The 22,778-nt window shown below is 36.4% G+C and overlaps 1 long non-coding RNA gene across 1 annotated transcript in view; it reads left to right on the plus strand.

The window, feature by feature from the left end:
- The first annotated feature begins 1,067 nt into the window (after nt 1-1,067).
- The window catches only part of LOC307008180, a 105,541-nt gene continuing 83,830 nt past the window's right edge, over nt 1,068-22,778 (plus strand). The window contains exon 1 of the long non-coding RNA XR_013799771.1: nt 1,068-1,084. This is a non-coding gene — a long non-coding RNA (uncharacterized lncRNA). The remainder of the gene's footprint in view (nt 1,085-22,778) is intronic.

Below are 22,778 nucleotides of genomic sequence, written 5' to 3' on the forward strand. Positions count from 1 at the left end.
TTGGTTGTCTTTGCAATTTGGGCAGGGGCATTGTCTTGTTGAAAAATAACATCTGATCATTCCTTTTTAGATAACAACTTTTCAATTGTGTGAAGTACGCCATTCTGCAATATTCTCCTGTACTCCAAAGCATTGAATAACTTTTAACAGTGAAGTAGCTCACCAGCAACTAAAAAGACTCCACACACAATGACACTTCTTCCTGCATGCTACACTGTGGTAAAGATGCATTTATTATTATATTCCTCAGCATATTTTCAAAGACACCACTCTGGAGCATCATCATGCAATGTTTCATTGTGATTCATCACTACACACACAATATTCTGCCAAAAACTTAATTCTGTGATGTTTTTCTAAGACAGCAATGGCTTTTTTAAGTAGTGCATTTGCTTAAATTTAGCTATTTTCCTGACCATCAATTTGCGGTTAAGACAATTAAAACTTAGTGTTTAGCATTTTTTAAAGAAGTGTATAGTATAGAAAGTTGCACATGACCAAAAGGGGGGAAACACAATCAAATACCATAAAATTCCAAGCAACTTCCACAGAACTTATTGTTTGTAGGATATATCTCCTCTTACAAAGGTTTGAATTGTAATTATAAAATGTAACACATTAAGTGCATAAATTGTCTCTCCTGTCATAGCCTAATGCAAAACGTATGGGGATGCAGCTTTATGAAAGCACTCTGACATAATACAATAAATAATGTTTTTTTTTTTTTTTTTTTTTTTGAAAGACTGAAGTATTTTTACATCTAAAACATACCTGTAAATGTTTTTAAACTTCTGTGTTGGATGAAGATTATTCTCCCTCTAGGAATCCCGTTAGACACCTTGTGAAGTAGTTTTGATGTGAACTGATACGGCAAACCTAATACGCCATCCATCTTTGTTTCTGATTAGGGTGTTCTTTACTGGACAGTGCACATGCTGGGATGGGAGCAGCCTAGAAAACAGCACCACTGATACAGGGCTTGGAGAGCATCGCTGAGCAGAGATGTTTATCTTTGGAGGAAGATCCTTCCTACATCAATCTGCCAATGAAGGCATGCATCTCCTGGGCCTTAGACACATGGAAGGTAAAAATCAGTTTTTTAACTGATACTCCAGGAAGATTTAGGCTAACCATTTTAATACTTTTTAATACTCCAGTAAAATCAAATAAATGTAATACTTTTTATTATGGCTGCAATAAAAAAACAAACAAAAAATAATAATATGTCAGTTAGTTAATCAAATGCATCATAATTAATTACATATATATATAAAAACTAAAATACATTTTATATGTAAGGAATAATTTACTTACTTGGGCCGTTGAATTATTAGAAAAATAATACACACCTCGGGTGTTTGCATTATTATTAAGCGCCCAAAGTCAATTATTTCACTCATACTATGACTCAAAACTTTGTTCAGATTATGTATTTCAAGACATTTGTCAGGTTTTTGTCCTTAAAATGCTCTTGTGTGTAGGACTAATTTATTACGCATCTACGTTATCCCAAGCCTCCGTTGCTAATTATTGAGTCTGTGCGTTTCTCCACAGTGTTCAGCAGCAAAATCTCTACTGTAAGTTAACGCAATTTTTTTTTTATCATATTGTTTACTATATTTATTTGCTTGGTCGGTGTCGTTGTGGGATTTGGTTCTTTTGCTGTTGTCGGCTGTTTGAAATAACTGAAATCATTTGGCAAAGTGATATGGAAATGTATCACTTCATGTATCACGTGATATGGAAATGTATTATATTTTTATAATTAACAATGTTAAATTGACTGCCATGCTTGGAAGAATGTTATTCTAAGCCAATACGTCAATTCCAAAGAGCCAGTAATGACGAACAAGTATTTTGGGAATATATACAGGAGGGGAGACCTTAATCGCTCTTACCGCAGCAATGTCATGTTCATAAAAATGGCACCCACTCATGCATTTTGGATTGCGAATCAGTTCAGTGTTAACCCAACCATGACAACCCCCTTAAGAACCAGAGCTTAAAGATATATCTGGGGCAGTCAGACCGTCCTCATGTATAAACGGGAGACTTTTATTGAAATCTGTAGGAATGTGGCCGAGAATAATGATGGTTTCCTAAAGCTTGCGTTTCATTTCCTCTCTCTCCTTCCTATCAAGCTGTCCAATCATTCACTTACTTTCAGCCTGATGGATGGATTCCTGATACATGGGGAGCATGTTTTGTTTGTATCAAGCATCTAGACAGGAAATTAAATGGCTCATACAGTGCTCAGATTGTTGATTTGGAAGTGCCGGAGGACTTTAGAACTCAAAGCCCGGCCAGACCGACATACTGCCTGACAGTATGCCAGCTCTTCAGCCCTCTTTCTGATGCTTCTACTGGGAAGTGAAGCCCTTGGATTACAGTAAAAAGACAGGAACACAAACAATCCAATTAGGTTTTTGTTCCCTAAAGCATTGGTCAGTTTGCCAGCAGGCTCCTTTATTTAGCCAATGCAACAACTGCATGGAAACAAACTTGCTTAACTGGTTGAATTTAACTTGACTGTTTGTGCTAGTTTGAGAAAGTACAAACTTAGTCTCAAAATGCTGAAAAAAATGATGCTTCATCCAACAGCATCACTCCAGGACCAGCTAGCTATTTCGCTCCAGCAAACCTATTAATGGCCTGAGGTGATGCAGGGTGTTGAAACCCAAAATTGAATTGGTTCAGACATAGGTCAGCGGTCCACTCAGTGCAAGTCTGATGTGTTGGGGAAGTATATGCTGCTTTTGTACACGTTTATACGGGACAGACCACTGGACAGGATTAAAATTAGAAGGAAAGATTGGTTTATTTATTTACAGACTTGGTTTTGTGGATTATGTTCAGTTCTTCATTCGAGCCCAAAGGTGGTAGTGTTGGGTTGGATTTACCTAAATATATTGCACATCTCACCAAATAACATTCAAGCTGGAATTAGCTCTTTTAAACTAAAGTTTCCATTAGATCCATTAGTCTTGTCTTTGTAGTAATTTCGGTTGGTGATGCTGTAACAAATACACCAAAAAATCAGTTTGCGTAAAGGAATAGATCACCTAAAAATGAAACACTAATTAACCCTTATTAACCCGGCCTGTAATTCCAACCCCCCCCCCCCTTTTTTTTTTCTACAAAGAAGTTTAGCTTAATGTATTGGTTGCACTTTCCAAATATTTGTAATGAATGGGATCTGAAGCTTTCAAGCTTCAAAAAAGATGCAAAAATGTATCTTTGACTGCAGCAGTCAAAATAATGTCACTGAATTTCCTCCTTGGAGAGAAATAGTGATTCATGAACAACTCGTTATTTTTAATGATTTACTTGATGTGGTTCACAGAACTGTTCTCACAAAATCATTCATAATCATTTAGGGGTTGAAACTATGAAAGAATTTTACAAAATAAAAAAAAATTAAAAAGGTAATTGCGACTTTATTCTCAGAATTGTGCGATATAAGCTCGCAATTCTGAGAAACTACTTCAGAATTTGTAAGATATAAACTTGCAATTTTGAGGTCCCTTGCAAACACGAGTTTATATCCCACAATTGTGACTTTGTAACTTGCAAATGCGAGTTTATGTCTCACAAAAGTCAGAATTGCAAGATGGAATTGTAATTGTGAGGGAAAAAAAGTCAGGATTGTGATTTAAAACCTCACAATTACCTTTCTTATTTTTTTTGTTCAGTGGTGGCAACAAGCTTCCATATGATATAACATGAGGGTGAGTAAATTATGATAAAGATTAAAAAATGTTGGGGTGATTTAATCTTCTAATTTTTTTTTGTCAAATCGGGGCATCATAGATATGCATTTATAATGCTTTATATTGGGTTATATTACATAGTCAGTAAATCACACAAAAAAAAATACATATACATTAGACAAAATATACAAATAGACATATTATCGCTGCTGCGAGGGTGTTTCTAATTCAACGGTTGAGGGATAAATCAAAAATACAATAAAAAAAGTAATAGTCTGAAATATTCTACAATTTCAAGTAACTGTTTTCTATTTGAACATATATTAAAATGTAAATTATTCCTGTGATGCAAAGCTGAATTTTAGCATCATTACTCCAGTCCTCAGTGTCACATGATCCTTTAGAAATCATTCTAATATGCTGATTTGGTTCTTTTGACTGGTAAAATGTATTTGTTTCAAAATTCACTTGTTCCTTATGTGGGCTGATTACATAATGACAAATTCAGAAGTCTGTACGTTTCTTGAGTTACTCCACAGCAGGCATGGGGGAACAAATCCAATTTGAAGGCTATTTAAATTCTAGAAGTCGTCTTCAATCCTTTTCCTCCTCGGGCTTGTCCTTGGCTGACCTACAGACAGACATGCTCACAGGTTACTGGGTAACTGTAATATTTGCATAATGTCAATGCTCAGATGTTTAAGCACATGTTGCAAAAGATGGTGACCACGGGCATTGCCATCAGCCTTGATTATACTGCTGTATTGTTAGTGTGTCTTTAAAGCACAGCATAGCTTTTGGCCTACTGCTGATTCATTTCATGTATTTCTTGCAGATGAAACTTTGCCATCTTACTTGTTCTGTAAAACAGGTGAAAGATACTTCCAATCATGCGATGTGTTGAGGAGAAGAGGAGTACATCACTTACTTAGAATGTTTTAATACTTTAAATACTTTAAAATGCTAAATTTAAGATTTATGTATTAGAAGTTGCATAAAATGTCCATCCAAATGGATTACACCGTTTTATTTGTCATTCATGCATAAATTAAATATTTTTGAAACCATACTAAGAAACTAAACGTGTTTTAAATAGGCCTACATAATACCAGGTTTATATATTGATCATCAATAAATCAAATTTGATTAAATGTTATACATTTTAACTAAGTGAATACACAGCTAGCCACATTTGAAACATGATCATACTTTTGTTTTTACTCTGCACAGATGTATTGTGATTCTAAGCAATTTGAATAAATGCAAATAATAAAATTTTTTTACTAATTTATGCGTGACTGACACATATGCATCACATTAAAATTAAAGATTAAAGGTTCCTAATTTTGTTTTGGAGGTCTCCCATCCAATAATTCTTTTTTTTGATTATGAGTTTGATTATGTCAAAAAATGTGTGATGCAAATGGTAGGAATTTTTATATTAAAAAACACATAAATCTTCAATTTAAGCCTGAATATCTTCCGAGTGTTTCATAGGGATTGGATTTTTCCTTTTCTTTTTTTTGAGGCAATAAGAAACTGTAACACTGTAGCAACCATTCTGGTGCTGTGATGACCAAGCCATACGTCGGCACAAGACATTTGCGACAGTTTCTACATAAATAATCTATGATTTGTATTTATGAACTCTGTCTCAGCGTGTGTTTTGCAGCCATATTGCATGAGCCACTTACACGCTTCCATTTGTTCTCATTACATCAAAGTGTGCACACATATGAGTATTTTAATGCTCCAGAAACATCTGCTGTGCCTGTAATTGTAATATCAGTAAGTTAATGTGGAAAAAGAGCTTTGGCTGAGAGCGTGTAATGTTTTTTTTCTGCTTTCATTTTTTCCTGTGGGTATTTATATACAGTATTCTCAAAGCTTGTGATGTTTAAAAAGAAATGTACTTAAGCTCGGTTCTCTTGTCACTATAATGATTTGTTTCTCTGTTGAATTGGAAACCGAGTAGTATCAGGAACATCCAAAATGTATGCCGTACACAGATTCTCTGTTGGCAGATATCATACATGTCATTCCTCAGCAATGAGGAAGCTATGAACATTTGTCTTCATCTGTGCTAGGAATCCAAGCCAACTGAACAAATGGTGTGTCATTGGGAAAACAGTGTGTAGGATTTGTGATTTTGTGTGAAATGACCTTATATTATTGTTACTGTTTGGAAGTGTGAGGAGGATATAACAGTCAAACAGAGCCAAGACTTCCAGTGACTCATTGTACATGATGGTTAAACAGGGATGGGGGTTTAAACCGTCTCTAGCTGAAATGATGCTGAGACATCAGATGCTCCATAATCAAGAAATCCGCACAGAATTATGATGAGGTAAAAACCTAATAAAAGACCAATTATCCCTTATGAAAATAAAATACATTTCCCTATAAATGAATGATCAATATATTAAATGGTTTAACAGTATTTGAAAATATACAGAACTATTTTTTTGCATTAGTATTACAATATATTAAATAATACATAGTGAATTGCTGCTTTTCATATATTGAAAAATATGTGATAATATATCATATGTAATTTTATATTCAGTAATACACTTCATAATATAAATATGTTAATGTGATCAGAAATGGTACAGCATGTGTAATATATTGCAGATATATTTACTCATACAGCATAAACACACATATATAGAGAAATATAAAGTGTAATATATTCTATATTTTTCAATTATTTACATTATAATTGTTTCATATTTTCAAGCTAGTTAACAAAAGTACAAGATCACCTGCATGTAGCTACTATAATGTTTAGCCAAGAGACTATCACTGTGCTGAGGAGTGTTCAGCGATTACCATTAAAACATAATTACAGTCGTAGTGGTGTTTGGCCAATCGTCCACCTAACCACAGGCTCTACTCTTCAGGACAATGGGAAGCCCAAAAACTCAGACATACCAGAAAACCTTTTAAATTCCAAAAATAATAGAACATTAAACGCTAATAGATTTCCCCCTGTGTTAATATTGAGCAAAACACATTAAATAACACTTCATTTGAACATTTGCTCTCCTTTAACAGTTAGAAGCAAAGCTTGCTGGGAACTAGAAATATGTTGTAACTCATTGCCCATCATTGTGTGAACATACATTCACATTTATATGGGAACATGCATGTGCAATATATGTACTACACAATAAAGGATATAACTTTGTGAATATTACATGTAATGCTATTTTTATCTTCATTTATAAATATTTTACATGTATTAATATATAGTCATACATGGTCAATGCCTATATTTAAGCATATTGAAAAATATAAGCACTAGTTTCCCATATATGGAAATGTATGAACTACGTTTTGAACTTCATTTAATCAAAATACACAGTTACACAAAGTGTGTTTTAAATTGATGTTGGGGTAAAGAGAGAGTATGAAAGCGCTTATAACCATACTGTGGAAAATGAAGCTGCAGATTCAGAATCGACATGTTGATATGTCAATAATTATGATACAACACTACTTTTGACATTGACAAAGTTTAAGTAAAGAGAGTTTATGTGTGTTGTTGTATTTTTATATATATATTCAAAATTGTTCAGGAAAATGATCTTGGATATGAGACAAAGTGGGCAGCTAATATAATTTAAAGAGGGTTATGTGGGCAGATTGTTTGGTGTGGGTCACAAATCTTTACTCACTGTGGAATTTGTAACACAGTGCAGTCGGGCAGTGATTGTAGCAGGTAGGCCAATCAAGAGAGAATTGCAGTAGTTGAGGTGAGAGGTTATGAATGCACGGACTAGAGCTTCAGTGTCTTTTGGGCTTAAAAGTGGGCGTGCAATGTTGTGGAGGTGGATGAACATAGCAAGGGTTGTTATTTGGCCTTGACATGTTGGAGATGATGACATGATGACATTTCAAATAGTTTTGGGAGGGTTTGGAAACAACACCATCTATCTCAGTGCTCATATCAGACTTATTTCTACAAGGGCTTGTGGTCTGAAGGCATGATCCCAGTTTTGGTTGTTTTGATCGCATATATAAAACAGGAGAGCACTATGCATAAATTGTTTTATTTGCACATGTTTGTTTTGATCGCAACCATATTCAGACAGTATCACTGTTGCTAGCATTAAAAAAGCATAATAGAGTGGGGATGCAGTTTCAGAACGAGCAGTTATTCAGAATTCAGTTATTATGCTGTCAATAATGACAAATTTCCATTTAATTCCATTAATGAGGCTAATTCTCTCAATTATACAATGATCAACATGTCATTTCTTTTAACCATATTAAAATCTGATTTAGAAATTATTTGATTTAACCATTTCTCTCACACACAGGCCATTTTGTTCATATTGGATTTTTGTTATTATTTTCCATGTGGTGAAATTTGTCGACCACAAATGAAGCCAGATTCTTAACCTGCCAAAATCCTCTTCTGGGCCATTAGAGACAGCTGTGAATGATTTCTCCAGACCTGCAGCATGGCCATAGACACAAAGCAAACACATGCTTATGGCTGTTAAACGCAGACACACTGGCTTTCCGCCCAGACCTTTATAAAACATCGCTTGAAGTGCCTTCACAGGACTACCCTTTGAGGACGCTGCACATTTTGGAGGGGCTTTGTATCATTTGGGGGACCGAGACCTGCTCCAAGTCCCAGTTCATTTCAGCGCCAACAAAACAACATGGAAAGAAAGGATTGCTCATTTCCTTATCATGCTACCTATTCTTTCAGGGCATGTATTTTCAAAACCCACAATGACTGGTCCCATTCTTTCTCCGGTGGCTCTATCTGCACTAAGCCAGCTGATAAATTGGTGTTGAGAAAGCTTCCTAAATTGTACTGACTGAATAAGTAATTGGATTCAAGCACCTTCTATTTGAGGACCTTTTGTTCTTGATACACGGTATTAAGAATTAGTGCTGTAAAGATTAATCATTCGAAATGTAAACAATGTGTTTACAAAGTAATGTTTTGTGAGAATTTCTCATATCTTGCGTATATGAATACTTTCTTTGTATGTAAATATAAGCTAGACTTGACATTAACTTTTTTTGCTCACCAGACACTGTGGCTAGTTTTTGCTGTGGCTGCAATTTTGACATCGATCCCATGGGGAAAAACTGGCATATAGATATTTTTTTATATTATCTAATAATTTGGCAGCAGGTATATTAGGCTGCTGTCACTTTAAAACGGTCATTCACACAGAACACATTTTTTTCTTCCAATGCGCTACTTTTCTATTGTTTTTCTATGCAAGCACGCACTAAACTGTCGGCGAGACCCGAATACTATGGACTGGTCATACACGTCCGTCAATGTCAGTTCCAAAACAGTGGACCAATCAGAATACTCCTGAGGTGGGGCATTTTGACATTATTTTGTGTGTATTTGGCTTTTTAAGCGCAATAAGCAGTGAAAACAAGCTCAATTTAGTACTGAGAGGTGGCTTTATGTGCTTCATTTTATGTGTGAGCACAAAATCTAAAATAAAAAGTAAAGTTATGCGCAATACTCGCAATCCACATCCAATATTCAAGCCCTGTAACACCATCAATATTCATCCCTAGCAAATGAAAAGAGTGTGTGAGGGTAGGAGGGTTTGTGTGTCAATTTGCTGTTGGAGAGATCAAGAGAGGGCAAGAAACTGCAGCTGGTATCGTGGATCTATTCTGTGGAAAATGAGTTTTGGAAACGTTTCAGATATTTCAGTATCTATATGTATCGAAAAATCGATATTTTTGACAACACTACATTTAGTGTTATAATTTCAGATGCTTTTTAAAAGACTATAATTGAACAATGTATACAAAATTCAACCCGCCAAAGTGGCTAGTATGACTGCGTTACACGCCACAGCTTAAATCCACCCAAATTTTGGGTTTTTGGTTGTTAATATCAAGCCCTGAATATTTTAATTTAAGTATTTTTATTTAATCAGAAAAAAATACTGTGTACCTTGAAGAACCTGTGACTTAAGATGTAGGAACACCCCAAATTAGTACAATTTAAATACAATTTTGAAATGTCATGATTTGATACAGAAGTTTAGAAATTAGTGAATGTGCTTTAATATCTGAACTAAATCCATTTCACATCAGATTGAAGGTATTAATCAGCTGTGCTTTCTGTTTTTAGCCCTGCTTGCAGCAGATTCATCATCAGGACTATTTTGCACTGAAATGGCATCATTTGCTGTAATTTCCTCAGTCACTCTGAAGACTTTTTTTGTGCCTTTTTGTTTCTCTTCGATTTTAGCTCAATTTAAGGGAGATTGACGTGCTTCAGGAACAATAAACAGGCTTGTATCAGATCAGCCGTTCACCATCTCAGAGATGAGTGCAGATTTGGATGTCTGAAGCCCCAGGTGACATACGTCATAACACTAACTGCATTATTCTGTTAAACTGAATCATCAAGACCTCAGAGGAGTCCAGGGGGCTGCATTGACAACAGTATGAAGCAGCAACAGCGGATATAGGGTGTTTATTACTAGAGGAAATGGTCAGACCATCTCTTAGCAATGCTTATTTATTCTGTCTTCTAATCAGCCAACAAATGCCTTGGAACAAATTATACCGGAACACAAATTATATTTTGAGTGCTCTTATAACAGCATGAAACAGACTTGTGTTTTTTTCCTGTCTGCTGCGAAGAGGTCTAATATAAAGTGATCAGACAGAAAGATGGCAGCATGCTGGTCACGTCCAGGTCTGCATTCACCAGCCAAGAAACTGCCATTTAGATGAATGGGAATGTTAACAGATAGTTCTCCACAAGTATAGACCGTTGTTTGAGGATCGCAACCATCCCAACATACCAACTTTGGCTCAATTTGTGGGTCAAGTTTAGGGCAGGACTGTTTGATTATCTGACCAATGATTGTAAGCATTTGAAAACTGGGGAAGCTACTTTAATTCAAGTTTTCAATTCAAGTTTATTTGTATAGCGCTTTTCACAATACACATTGTTTCAAAGCAGCTTTACAGAAAATGCATTTCAAAAATATACACACAAAATACAGTTAGTTAATCATGAAATTTAGGGCATAACATATCGCCGGCGTTGGGTCGTCTCTTCACAGGCGTCGAGTCGTCTCATCACAGGCGTTGGGTTATCTGAAGTCTCCATGAGAGGCTGGATACATAACTGGAGCTGACGAACTCTATTTGAGTTATCTCGGGACAGGCGTCCCGAGATAACAACAAAAAAGGCAGATGGGAAATAATTAGCGTAGCTGCTGTTCATAATATGAATGCATTTGATCTGATTTAACAGTAGTATAAAAGGTATGAGATGCATCATGTGAATGCTTGGCTAAAGAGATGCGTCTTTAATCTAGTTTTAAACTGGGAGAGCGAGTCTGAGCCTCGGACAATATCAGGAAGGCTATTCCAGAGTTTAGGAGCTAGATGTGAAAACGCCCTCCCTCCTTTAGTGGACTTAGTTATCCTAGGTACGACCAGAAGCCTCGAATTTAGCGATCTTAAAGAGCGCGATGGAATATATGGCGATAGAAGATCTCTTAAATACACAGGAGCTAAACCATTTAGGGCTTTATATGTCAGTAACAATACTTTGTAATTGATACGGAACTTAATAGGTAACCAGTGTAGAGATGATAAAATTGGTGTTATATGATCATATTTTCTTGACTTAGTAAGAACTCTAGCAGCTGCATTTTGGACTAACTGTAGCTTGTTTACGGAGGATGCAGGACAACCAGCTAATAAAGCATTACAGTAATCTAGTCTCGAGGTCATGAATGCATGAACTAACTTTTCTGCATCAGAAACTGATAGCATATTACGTAGCTTAGCAATGTTTCTAAGGTGGAAAAAGGCTGTTCTTGTGACATTTGAAATATGATTTTCAAAAGACAAGTTGCGGTCTAGTATAACACCCAGGTCTTTTACTGTAGAGGATAAAGTAACAGGACGTCCATCTAGATTAAGGTTGTATTGTAAGAGGTTTTGTGGGCAGTTTTTTGGACCAATCAGTAATACCTCCGTTTTATCTGAATTTAATAGAAGAAAATTACACGTCATCCAATATTTTATATCTTTAACACACTCTGTCATTTTAGATAATTTAGTGTTATCATCTGGTCTAGATGAAATATATAATTGAGTGTCATCGGCATAACAGTGGAAACTTATTCCATGTTTTCTTATAATATTACCAAGTGGCAGCATATAAATTGAGAATAGCAGGGGGCCTAATACAGATCCCTGCGGCACTCCATAATTTACTGACGTTATCTTTGATTTTTCCCCATTTAAATGGACAAAATGGTAACGGTCTGATAGGTACGATCTAAACCAGCTTAATGCCTGTCCCTGAACACCAGTGTAATTTTGAAGTCGATCTAAGAGTATTTTATGATCTATAGTGTCAAACGCAGCACTAAGATCGAGTAAAACTAGTATTGAGATACAGCCTTGGTCAGAAGCTAAAAGTAAATCATTTGTAATTTTAACCAGCGCAGTTTCTGTGCTATGATGTGGCCTGAATCCAGACTGAAACTTTTCATAGATATCGTTTTCTTGCAAGAAAGAGCACAATTGAGCGGACACAACTTTTTCTAGTATTTTAGACATAAATGGAAGATTTGAAATGGGTCTGTAATTTGCTAGGTTATTTGGATCTAATTGTGTTTTTTTAATAAGAGGTTTTATAACTGCCAGCTTGAATGTTTTTGGAACATGTCCTAAAGATAGAGACGAGTTAATAATATTGAGAAGAGGCTCTTCCACTACAGGTAACACTTCTTTCAGTAGTTTAGTGGGTATTGGATCTAATAAACATGTTGTTGGTTTAGATGCAGTGATAAGTTTATTTAGCTCTTCCTGTCCTATAGTTGTAAAGCTCTGTAGTTGTTCTTGAGGGGCAATAATTGAGGCTGAATCATAAGACGCTGTCAAAGATTGTACATTTACAATTGTGTTTCTGATGCTTTCTATTTTCTCAGTGAAGAAATTCATGAAATCATTACTATTAAAATGTAACGGAATATTTTGTTCAGGTGATGTCTGTTTATTTGTTAATCTAGCCACAGTGTTAAATAAAAACCTTGGATTGTTTTTGTTATTTTCTATTAGTTTGCGGAGATGCTCAGCCCTGGCTGCTTTTAGAGCCTTTTTATAACGTGACATACTGTCTTTCCACGCGATTCTAAAGACCTCTAAATTAGTTTGTTTCCATTTGCGCTCTAAGTTACGAGTTTCTCTCTTGATAACATGCGTAGCACTGTTGTACCATGGTGCTTTAGTTTTCTCTCTAACCTTTTTTAATCTAATTGGTGCAACAGCTTCTAATGTACTAGAGAAAATGGTGCTCATACTGCTAGTCATTTCCTCTAGTTCCTCTGTTTGTTTGGGTTCACTGAGGAGCGGAGATAGATCAGGTAAGCTATTCAAGAATCTATCTATAGTAGTTGGAAGGATTGTTCTGCCTGGTCGATAACGTGGCGCAACGTGACACATTTCAGCCGTACGTAGTATGCAAGTTACCATGTAATGATCAGTGACATCATCACTTTGCGGTATAATATCTATATCGGTTGGATCGGTTCCATATGATATAATTAAATCGAGAGTATGATTAAGACGATGAGTGGGACCACTAACGTTTTGCTTGACCCCAAAGGAGTTTAATAAATCTGTAAACGCAGCTCCTAACGCATCATTTGTGTTATCAACGTGTATGTTGAAATCTCCAACAATTATTGCCTTATCGACATTGACTAATAGATCTGAGAGAAAATCTGCAAACTCTTTTAGGAAATCAGCGTAAGGCCCTGGCGGTCTATATACGGTAGCCAAGGCTAGAGATAATAAGGATTTCTTTCTTACAACTAGGAGCGTAACATTTAGAACAAGTACTTCAAACGAATTAAACCTGTGGCCTGTTTTCTGAGTAACATTAAGAATATCTCTATAGATTGTTGCAACACCGCCGCCACGACCAATCAGACGGGGCTCATGCTTATAACCGTATCCTGGTGGAGTGGACTCATTAAGACCGAAATAATCATTTGGTTTAAGCCAGGTTTCAGTAAGGCAGAGTACATCGAAGCTAAAAGCATAGATTCACACATCTAGCCACACCACAAGTAGTAAAACTACTTATATGCTGCCCATTTAAAAAGTAGTTGTTTACATAAGCTTTTAACAAAAAGCAGCTTTAAAGTCACCATGAAATCAAAACTGACAATGTTGATCGCAGCAATGAGCAAACAACAACGATCCGATCATTTCCAAATTTTTCACATTATTTTTCACATACTGTACATTATTGCAGCTCCTCAGTTTCTCTCACGCTGATTTCTAAATGCTGCCCCTCCTTCTGAAATGCTCAGAGTGCACTGATTGGCCAGCTGACCCAGTGCGGTAATTGTGATTGGCCAAACACCTCAGTCTTTGTATATATGCGTTGTAATTTCCCAGATTCAGAAAGCTGTCCTCTGTAAAATGCACTGTGCACAAGCAAACTTTTGGGTTAACTTCTCAGTAACAGCTTTATAAATAAATCTTAACCTCTGAAAGTAAAAGCGATTTTGAGATTTTCACTGAAACCTCACCTTCTGTCTTTGCGTATGTCTTTAGGCAGGCATTATATTATGCGTCACATTGTGAAATAGATGTTTGAGGAAATAATATCTGGACTTTGCCAGAGGTGTTTAGGCAGGTCTGGATCAGTGTTCTCTGTTAGATAAAATAACTCTCTTTGTGGGAGACTATGAGCACTGAAAAGCATCCCCATCTGAAAGGTTAAAGATCATAGTGCTCTGATTGGTCAGCTGACCAAGTGCATAGTGATTGGCCAAACACTCTGTCGGAAATGTAAAAGCCAATACTATAAGGCTGAGCTTCAGCTTCCAAGGCTTCTAAAGCAGTTGTAAACACAAACAGTTAATAATGTCAATGGTTTTACCATATCGGTTCAAGCCCATGTCAGATAGTCCAAGCAAAGCGGGAAATTCCCCGTTTTTCAGGATTAACCTTTGTATAGCCTACATTGTTCTCTCCCAGGTTTAGAGAGCTGTGCTCTGTAAAATGTGTAGTACACTCTAACTGCTCAGTAACAGTGTTATAAATAAATCTTAACCACTGATTCCTAATTTCATCCGTTTTCAGAAACCCAAACAAAGGAGATTTGCTTTCACATCCAAACACAGCATCTCTGTGACATGCCGAAAACACTACAATTCACTGAAGTTAGTTAAGCCGTACACACATGACCCATTTTTGCATCCGGGTCTTTTTTTTATGTTTTTTAGTATGTAGACCTCTGTTACCAGTGCCCATCCAGCTTTTTTTCTTGCCCATCTAGCATTCACATTCTGTATGAACGACCCCTTACTCCCAAACACTGATGCATTATGGTGTTATTCAACTGACGATATAAGGCTCAAATTGCATGTCACAATCAATTTTTTCCCCCTGTCTCTCAACTGAATGTGTTCCCATTTTTCTAAAGGTGCAGTCCATAGTTTCCTGTGTACAATGACCTGCTTTTCAATTTCCAGCTCGGAATGCTCTATTGTCTGGACTTATTGATCGACCCTTTCACATCATCTGTCTCTTCAGGCAGAATCCAAGCGGAGGTCTTCTGCAGTTCAGCTTTTTTTTTTTTCAAGACAAACTTTAGTTGTTTTTTCTTTTTCAAATAAGCAATTCAAGGTCTCTTTGCCAGTTTTATTTATTTTAGGTACAATATTATTGACTTGGCATTATTGACTCTTCATAATCCATCTTTTATCTTTAAGAGAAGGCAATAAAAATAAAAAACATAAAACTGACCATGATGCTCCTCAGGCAAATGTGGGCTTTCAATTTATTTACATCCATACAAATCAAAATGTATTTTTCTGTAATAGAATGGCCTGTGCCATTCATGCTTTACAGTTTTTTTATGGATAAAGAAATATTTTTGAAAATCAGTTCCAGACATAAAACAGCTCGAGGGCCAAACATGCAATCTCACAGGGTTTTTCGTGTTTCGAGGTTGTGCATCAGTTCACTTAAATCTATAACCATGGTCAGTTTTCGATAAAAGCTTTACAAAAAATGACAACATTTGCTTATTATGTGGCAACTAGCCAGATTCTGATTAGCTTGAGTCTTTGGCCTTGAAATAAAGGTCTCGCATAACACACTGTCGCACATAATGGCAGCTGCTGTTCTGAATTGGATTTTATGCTCTTCTCGCTTCCACTCCTCTATCACTGTCACTGTTAGAGGTGTTTAGTATAGTAATTCATTGCATGAATTATTGCCTAACTGCTTAAATCATTGGAAAGGAAATTAATTAAACAGTCACTCTTTATAGTTATGTCCCACGGGTTTATGAAGGGCTATATTAATAACAAATTATTAATTCAAATGCAAATTATAAATCGTTCATATAGAGTTAAAACAACATGGATAAAAGGGTGACTAGCCTGACATATTAGCCTAATAGTAAGCCATTTTGCTTCATGTTATTAAATGCTAATTACGTTTTTGTTAACACTTTATTTTGATGTTCCACCAACATACATTTTACTAAATAACTTAGCAACTACATGTCAAGTAACTCTCATCAAAGTATTAGTTGACTGTCTGTTTAATATCTGCTAACTCTTTATTGTGATGCTCTGACATTTCACTAAATATAATTAAGTTTGCAACTACATGTTAACTTATTCTACCAACCCACATCCCTTAATCTACTAACAACACCTAACCATAACCTAACAGTCAACTACAGTCTAATAATACGCTAATGGCAGTTAGTTGACATGTACTTGCAAAGTTATTTAGTTGAATGTTTTCCTCTGGAGAAGTTGATTCTGATCAGGGATATTAAACTAAAACCATTAAAAAATAAATAAATAAACATTAAAAGTAGGGTAGGACATTTTGGAGAGGATAGCACAATAGCAAGCTAACGTCCAGAGCGTCTCCAAAGCCACGCTTCCTTCAAAACGCATGAACACACACAGCAGAGTCTGCAAAGCGTCACAAGACGAGAAACGGCGTTCAATTACCTCAAGTCTCAAAGCACATAACATTTCAATAAAAATGAACATAAACAACTTGGAGAGCTCTTGTTTTTACCACTTGACTGCTGCAGATTCATGTCTGCGTTGATAGTGTGTATTCACATAAATCCGAGTCTGAGGACGTGAACAGCTCCGGTAGAATGTCACGGGTTGCCATCTCGTAATTATAGGGCAGGGTAAAAAATTTTTCATTTTAATCGATTCACATTTTTTACGAACCGATATAGATTCTTAAATCCCAAGAATCGATCAGGCTAGTCATCCTGTTTTCAGTTGATAAATAAATGGAACATTGTAGCGCACATCCCATCCAATAAATCTCAATAATGTGCTTTGTTACTATTGATATAAAACAAAGTCTCAGATTTCAAATTACATCCATTTTCTTATTAAATGAAAAAACATAAATACCGTTTTGGCTTTGTGGCGTGAGATCACTCTGGTGCAGCTCAGTTCAAGAGAAGCAGCAGTGCATGGTCTTCTCTTCCGCCTTAATAATACCAGTTACAGCTCGAAATAAACATGAATGAGCATCTGAAAGTGTGTTAAAAGATAGAGTACAACTTATCGAAATCCGTATCATGTCACATGGAATCGCTCAATCGGTGTTTCAACAATGGAAAGACGCCTGTAAAACAGCTTGTAAACAATGTCATGTAACGTAACATTTACCTCAGAAAAACTATATCCAGTGACCATAAGCTCATTAGTCAGCTAGAAAAATGAACTCCAGAGAGGAAAATTTTGCTAAATATATGCACCATATTACATATTCATTATAATTGTTTTATGTTCTTCAATATTGAATGCATGTTTGAATAAATCTGGCAAGTTTTTTATGACAGCCACCATTTAAATTATTTCATATAACTTTATTATTATAAAAATAAATAAAAGTGTAATTTAAGTGTTTGTATACAAATCAGTTAATTTTTACCTTCAATATTATAGCAGGCTAATGAAGCCTACAGGCTACAACTGATAGTTTAGAACATTAGTTAAGACATTTGTTTTCCTTGAGAAAATGTGCCATGCATTGTACCAGATATCCAAAATAATCAATATTGAATCGTGTCGAATCGAAATCTAATCGAATTGCAAGCTTGTGAATCGAAATTCTAATCGAAGTGTGAAATTTGTGTCAATACCCAGCCCTGGTAATTACGGTTATGACATGGCGTGAAAGCAGCATAAGCTCTTTGTTTTGGTTTAGGGGGAACTGTAAAAAGCAGCTGCTGTTTGTTTGTGGCGCCTGATGACGGTCTGTCTACAACTTTGCACAGCCTTGTGAAACGTGCTGATGATGTGTGATGTGCAATGCAATGATTGGACGAACATTTTTTGGTCCTGAGACTTCCGCTGAAGATATATGTTCATGTTTTAATATTTATACCACTTCTATTATTGATTAACAATTAGGTTCATTATTAGTTTACTCCAGTGTTGGGGGAAATGCATTACAAGTAACTTGAGTTATGTAATCAGATTACTTTTTCAAGTAACTAGTAAAGTAACGCATTACTTTTCAAATTTACGACAAAATATCTGAGTTACTTTTTCAAATATGTAACGCAAGTTACTTTGTTTTTCCATTTATTGACTGACAGCTCTCCTGTCCTCATGTTGAGACAAATCAAAGTGCAGAGGCGTGTGTGTGTGTGTGTGTGTGTGTGTGTGTGTTTATTGTAGTTCTAGACTAAATGTGAGCATTTACTCATCTCACTTGCACAAAAAAATATTCAATATTCCTCAAAATGAATAAAATCCGTGAAATGCATAATCAGAATACTATGCAAACCTCCAATAACTAAATATGTTAAATAAAATATACATTTTTATGCATTTAATCTCACTTTATTGACCAATGTACTTACTTCTGACCTTTGATGAGTCAGTTTAATAAGCAAAAATGACTGTAGATACAGTGGATAGAAAGATTTGCTTGTTTGCTTTCCTCTACTGTACACATGTCCTTTTCAGCCTGAGGATTATTATTTCACTTTTGGCGTGAAGGGGTCTTTACATTTGCCCAAAAATATAACTTTTGTGTTATAAAAAAACAAGCCCAGCCCAGGTGGGAAAAAAGTAACGCAAAAGTAACGTGTAACATTACTTTTCTAAAAAAGTAACTAAGTAATGCAATTAGTTACTTTTTAAGGGAGTAACGCAATATTGTAATGCATTACTTTCAAAAGTAACGTTCCCCAACACTGGTTAACTCCATTAACATGAACTAAGAATGAACAATACTTCTTCAGCTTTATTAATCTTAGTTGATATTAATTTCAACATTTACCAATACGTTATTAAAATCAAAGGTTGTATTTGTTAACATTAGTTAATGCACTGTGAACTAACATAAACAAACAATGAACAGCTGTATTTTATTAACTAACATTAACAACAATGAATAAATACTACAAATGTAATGCTCTGTTTATTTCATGTTAGTCAATACATTAAGTAAGGGATAATGTACATCCAGCTGGTTGTTACCTCTGAATAAACCCCCTTCAGGCTGATGCAAGGCCCCTCCGTTTCGCGTCAGGGTCCTCATCACCCTGTCGGGGGTTTATTCTGAGATAACAACCGGCTGAATGCACACTATCCCGCTTATTATTAAGTAAAAAAAAAAAAAAGCCATGATACTGGATGGCATAATTAAATAACTGTACACAAAATATTGATTCGACTGAGTTTTAATATTTTATTAGCTCACCAAAAGCAGAACTTCCACGAAGAAAAAACTTTCCTAGCAAGCATATAGCACTGCTGACTTCAGTAACCCGGATGAACCTGTGTTATCGGTTTTCAGTGGTTGTTATTGAGAATATAGGGAGGCGCCGGCAGTTCAGGTAGCCAGGGTGGCGCCGGCAGTTCAGGGAGCCGGAGAGGATTGGCCTCCGTGGCCTTGACCCGGTGGCTCGGCTTGGCCACTTTGGCCGGGGATGTATAAACCACAAGCCTGCCATTATTTTTGCAATTATATTTAGTTGCTGTAGCTCTACAATGATTTCACCGTTAAAACTCAGCAGAGCAGCAAACAGCTAAGTGATAGCTTACTTAAAAAATCATAATTGCCCTTTCAGCTCATTTGCAGATAACTACATTTGTTGCCTTAATTGTATCAGTATTGTGCCGCATTAGTATTGCCAAAACGCTTCAGTTCGCTGGAAAGTGGTGGTGTATCTCTCTCTCATAATAAATGGAGAGTGAAGGACAGAGGGAAAGGCAGACACTTTGATTCCACCACACTCACACGAGTTCGATGAGCACCCCTGCTGAGTAATGCTTACTGGAATCACAGACTGCATCAGCTCAGTCAAGCATCTGGGAAACACACATTCGCCTGTCTACTCAATTGCATGGGTTGGATTAAGAGGAGATTTAGTTAATTGGAATAAATGGTAATCTTTTTCCACGTGCATCTGGCAAACAATCAGAGCAGTAGAGAAGATGTAGGTTATACATTAGCATTGCCTCAGTCCATGTACGTATGCTTTTGTCAAAGACATGAATTAATAAAAAAGAACCTATTTTAAAAAAATTACTGCGGAAAATAGACCATGAAATATCTAGAGGGGAACAGAAAATCAGCTTCATCCTTGCATGAAATGTGGCTGCTAATAAGATGGAGAGGATTTCAATGCATCTGTCGACCATCAGCATTACATATGCATAAGCCATGTACTGTGTCTCTAACATATACCGTACATTTGAATTGCATTTATGTTCTTAGCAGATGCTCGCCTACTGAAACAACTTATGTATTTTACAAATCACATTACTAGAAAATACCAGAACAAGCAGCATTAGAATATACTGTATAGTGCTTGCTTATGTGTAATTTTCCCCCCCACACTGTAACTAATTTTTTTTTTCCTACAATTTTTAATCTGAGATTAAGATTCCTCACACAATCTTACACATTTACAGGGATTTGAATGTAGTTATTTGGCGTTTTTGTGTGTTCCATGGCAAAAAAAGAAAGAAATGAATAACATAACCATATAAAACAGCAATAAATAAGCATCCTCAACGACATGAGGATGAGTACATCATGATTATGAAAATTCATTTTTGGGTGGCCAATTCCTTTAAGACCTAGCCGGTTTATTAAAGGTGCAGTAAGTGATATCTGAGAAATGCTGTTGAAAGTGGATCAGACTGAGCACCACAACACACTTGTAGCCCATCAGCAGTAGGGGGCGAATACACTCATGATGAGGGAGGATAGAGAGAGAGCAAGAGGGAGATTTGAAGAAAGGCTGTAGAAAGAGAGATGGCTGTGAGACATTACAAAAGAGAAACACACAGCAATCTAGCATTGCGTGTTCATGCATTTTGGGGGCGGAGCAATGAAGGGAGGGGTGTTTGTTTGGGTTGATTTCAAATATCAACAGTGTTTCTCAGAAATCCCTAACTGGACCTTTAATGTAAAAAGGATGTACACACAATTATTATATTCAACTAAATCAAACACTCGACTGCTGTGTATTTAGTTTTAAAGTATATTGAGTTCTACACACCATACAAAACCTTTAAAAATTATTTTAGTCTGATTCTTCCTCAATCCATTTATTGGCATAGGACTTTGTGACAGTGACAGAGACAGTGGGAGAAATGAAAATGAGAAGAGACACCCCAGAAAGCACGCAGCTGATGAGTTTGAGCATGTGACTCCGTTGACATTGAGACTGCTGCTGATTATAACTCTGTCTCACCAGCAGCTGTGGCAGCTTTAAAATGATTTTCCTCATTCCATAGTTTTTAAAAGAATACGCTTAAGATTTTTGAAGTACACTACACATTGAAAATAATCAAGCACACTTTTTTTCTGGTCTTTTTACACGGGAACGCACAAAATAAGAAATAAATTTAGCTTAACGTTTGCTTGCAGTTGCAGATTTTTGTGCATTTGTATCCATTATAATTGGTAACAGCGATTTTTGTAAGGTGGTCTGATTGTATTGATCCTCCCATTTTCAAAATCATAACTTGGACTGCACTGGGTGTTGTATGGGTAGAACTTTACAGTCATGTTCCACATGTACTATGTACTTAGTATAGCAATTACAATAACTGGGTTATACTAAACCTTAACCTACCCCTAAACATAACCTTAACCCATGTAGTTACCTTATATTACCCAGTACTTTCTTAGGAATACACTAAGTACACGCACTGTAAAATAAAGTGCAACCATAAATTGCTTTGCCAGTCCAACTATTACATTCTATACAACTGTCTGTGAGTGTGAGCCCAAGGGCCCTATCTTGCACCCAGTGCAAATGACTTTGTATGCCGACGCATGTATCATTCCTATTTTTCACCCGACGCACAGCAGACTTTTCCCTCCACAGACGCACATCGGTAAATTAGGGAATGAACTTGCGCTCGGTGGGGCGGTTTAGCGAAGAGAGGAGGCGTGTTCCGGCGCAAACGTTCCCTGGTGCTATTTTGCAGTTTCAGAAAACAATTCCGCCACAAACCAGGAAAAACCCAGTCTAAAATCAGTGGTGCGTTATTCAGATGCTATTTTAAGGGCGCATGCTTGGCCATAATGTAGCGTGTGAACAACGCGCATACACTTTGCTTCTCTCGTCTACACAGATGCAGCAGTTCATATTTTTGCAAACCATACATAATTACAAGGAAAAATATTACCACACGAGGGAAATCATTGTGGTGTCCATGAAGATGTGAAAAAATAGGCATAAATCTAGCGTACACATTTACCCAAATTATTCAGGCTGATTGTAGTAATGACAGATCAAAGCTGTTTGATCGATAGTGGCAAGACACATCGGTATATAAGGACATCTGACAAAGTGGGTTGTCCGTCAAGAACCAGGAAACAAAATTCTGAAGACTGAGAAATCACCTTTACCATCATGTAAGTTGTGTACGCCTGGCAAATCCGCCGTTATAATAGCAATCCGCCATGGAACAAGCGCGCCTGCTCTTAAAGGGAATGTGAGATGACGCTCTGATTGGTTTATTTCACGTTACGCCCAAACCACAC

Source organism: Phoxinus phoxinus, assembly GCF_949152265.1.
Source record: "Phoxinus phoxinus genome assembly, chromosome: 12".
Taxonomy (NCBI): domain Eukaryota; kingdom Metazoa; phylum Chordata; class Actinopteri; order Cypriniformes; family Leuciscidae; genus Phoxinus; species Phoxinus phoxinus.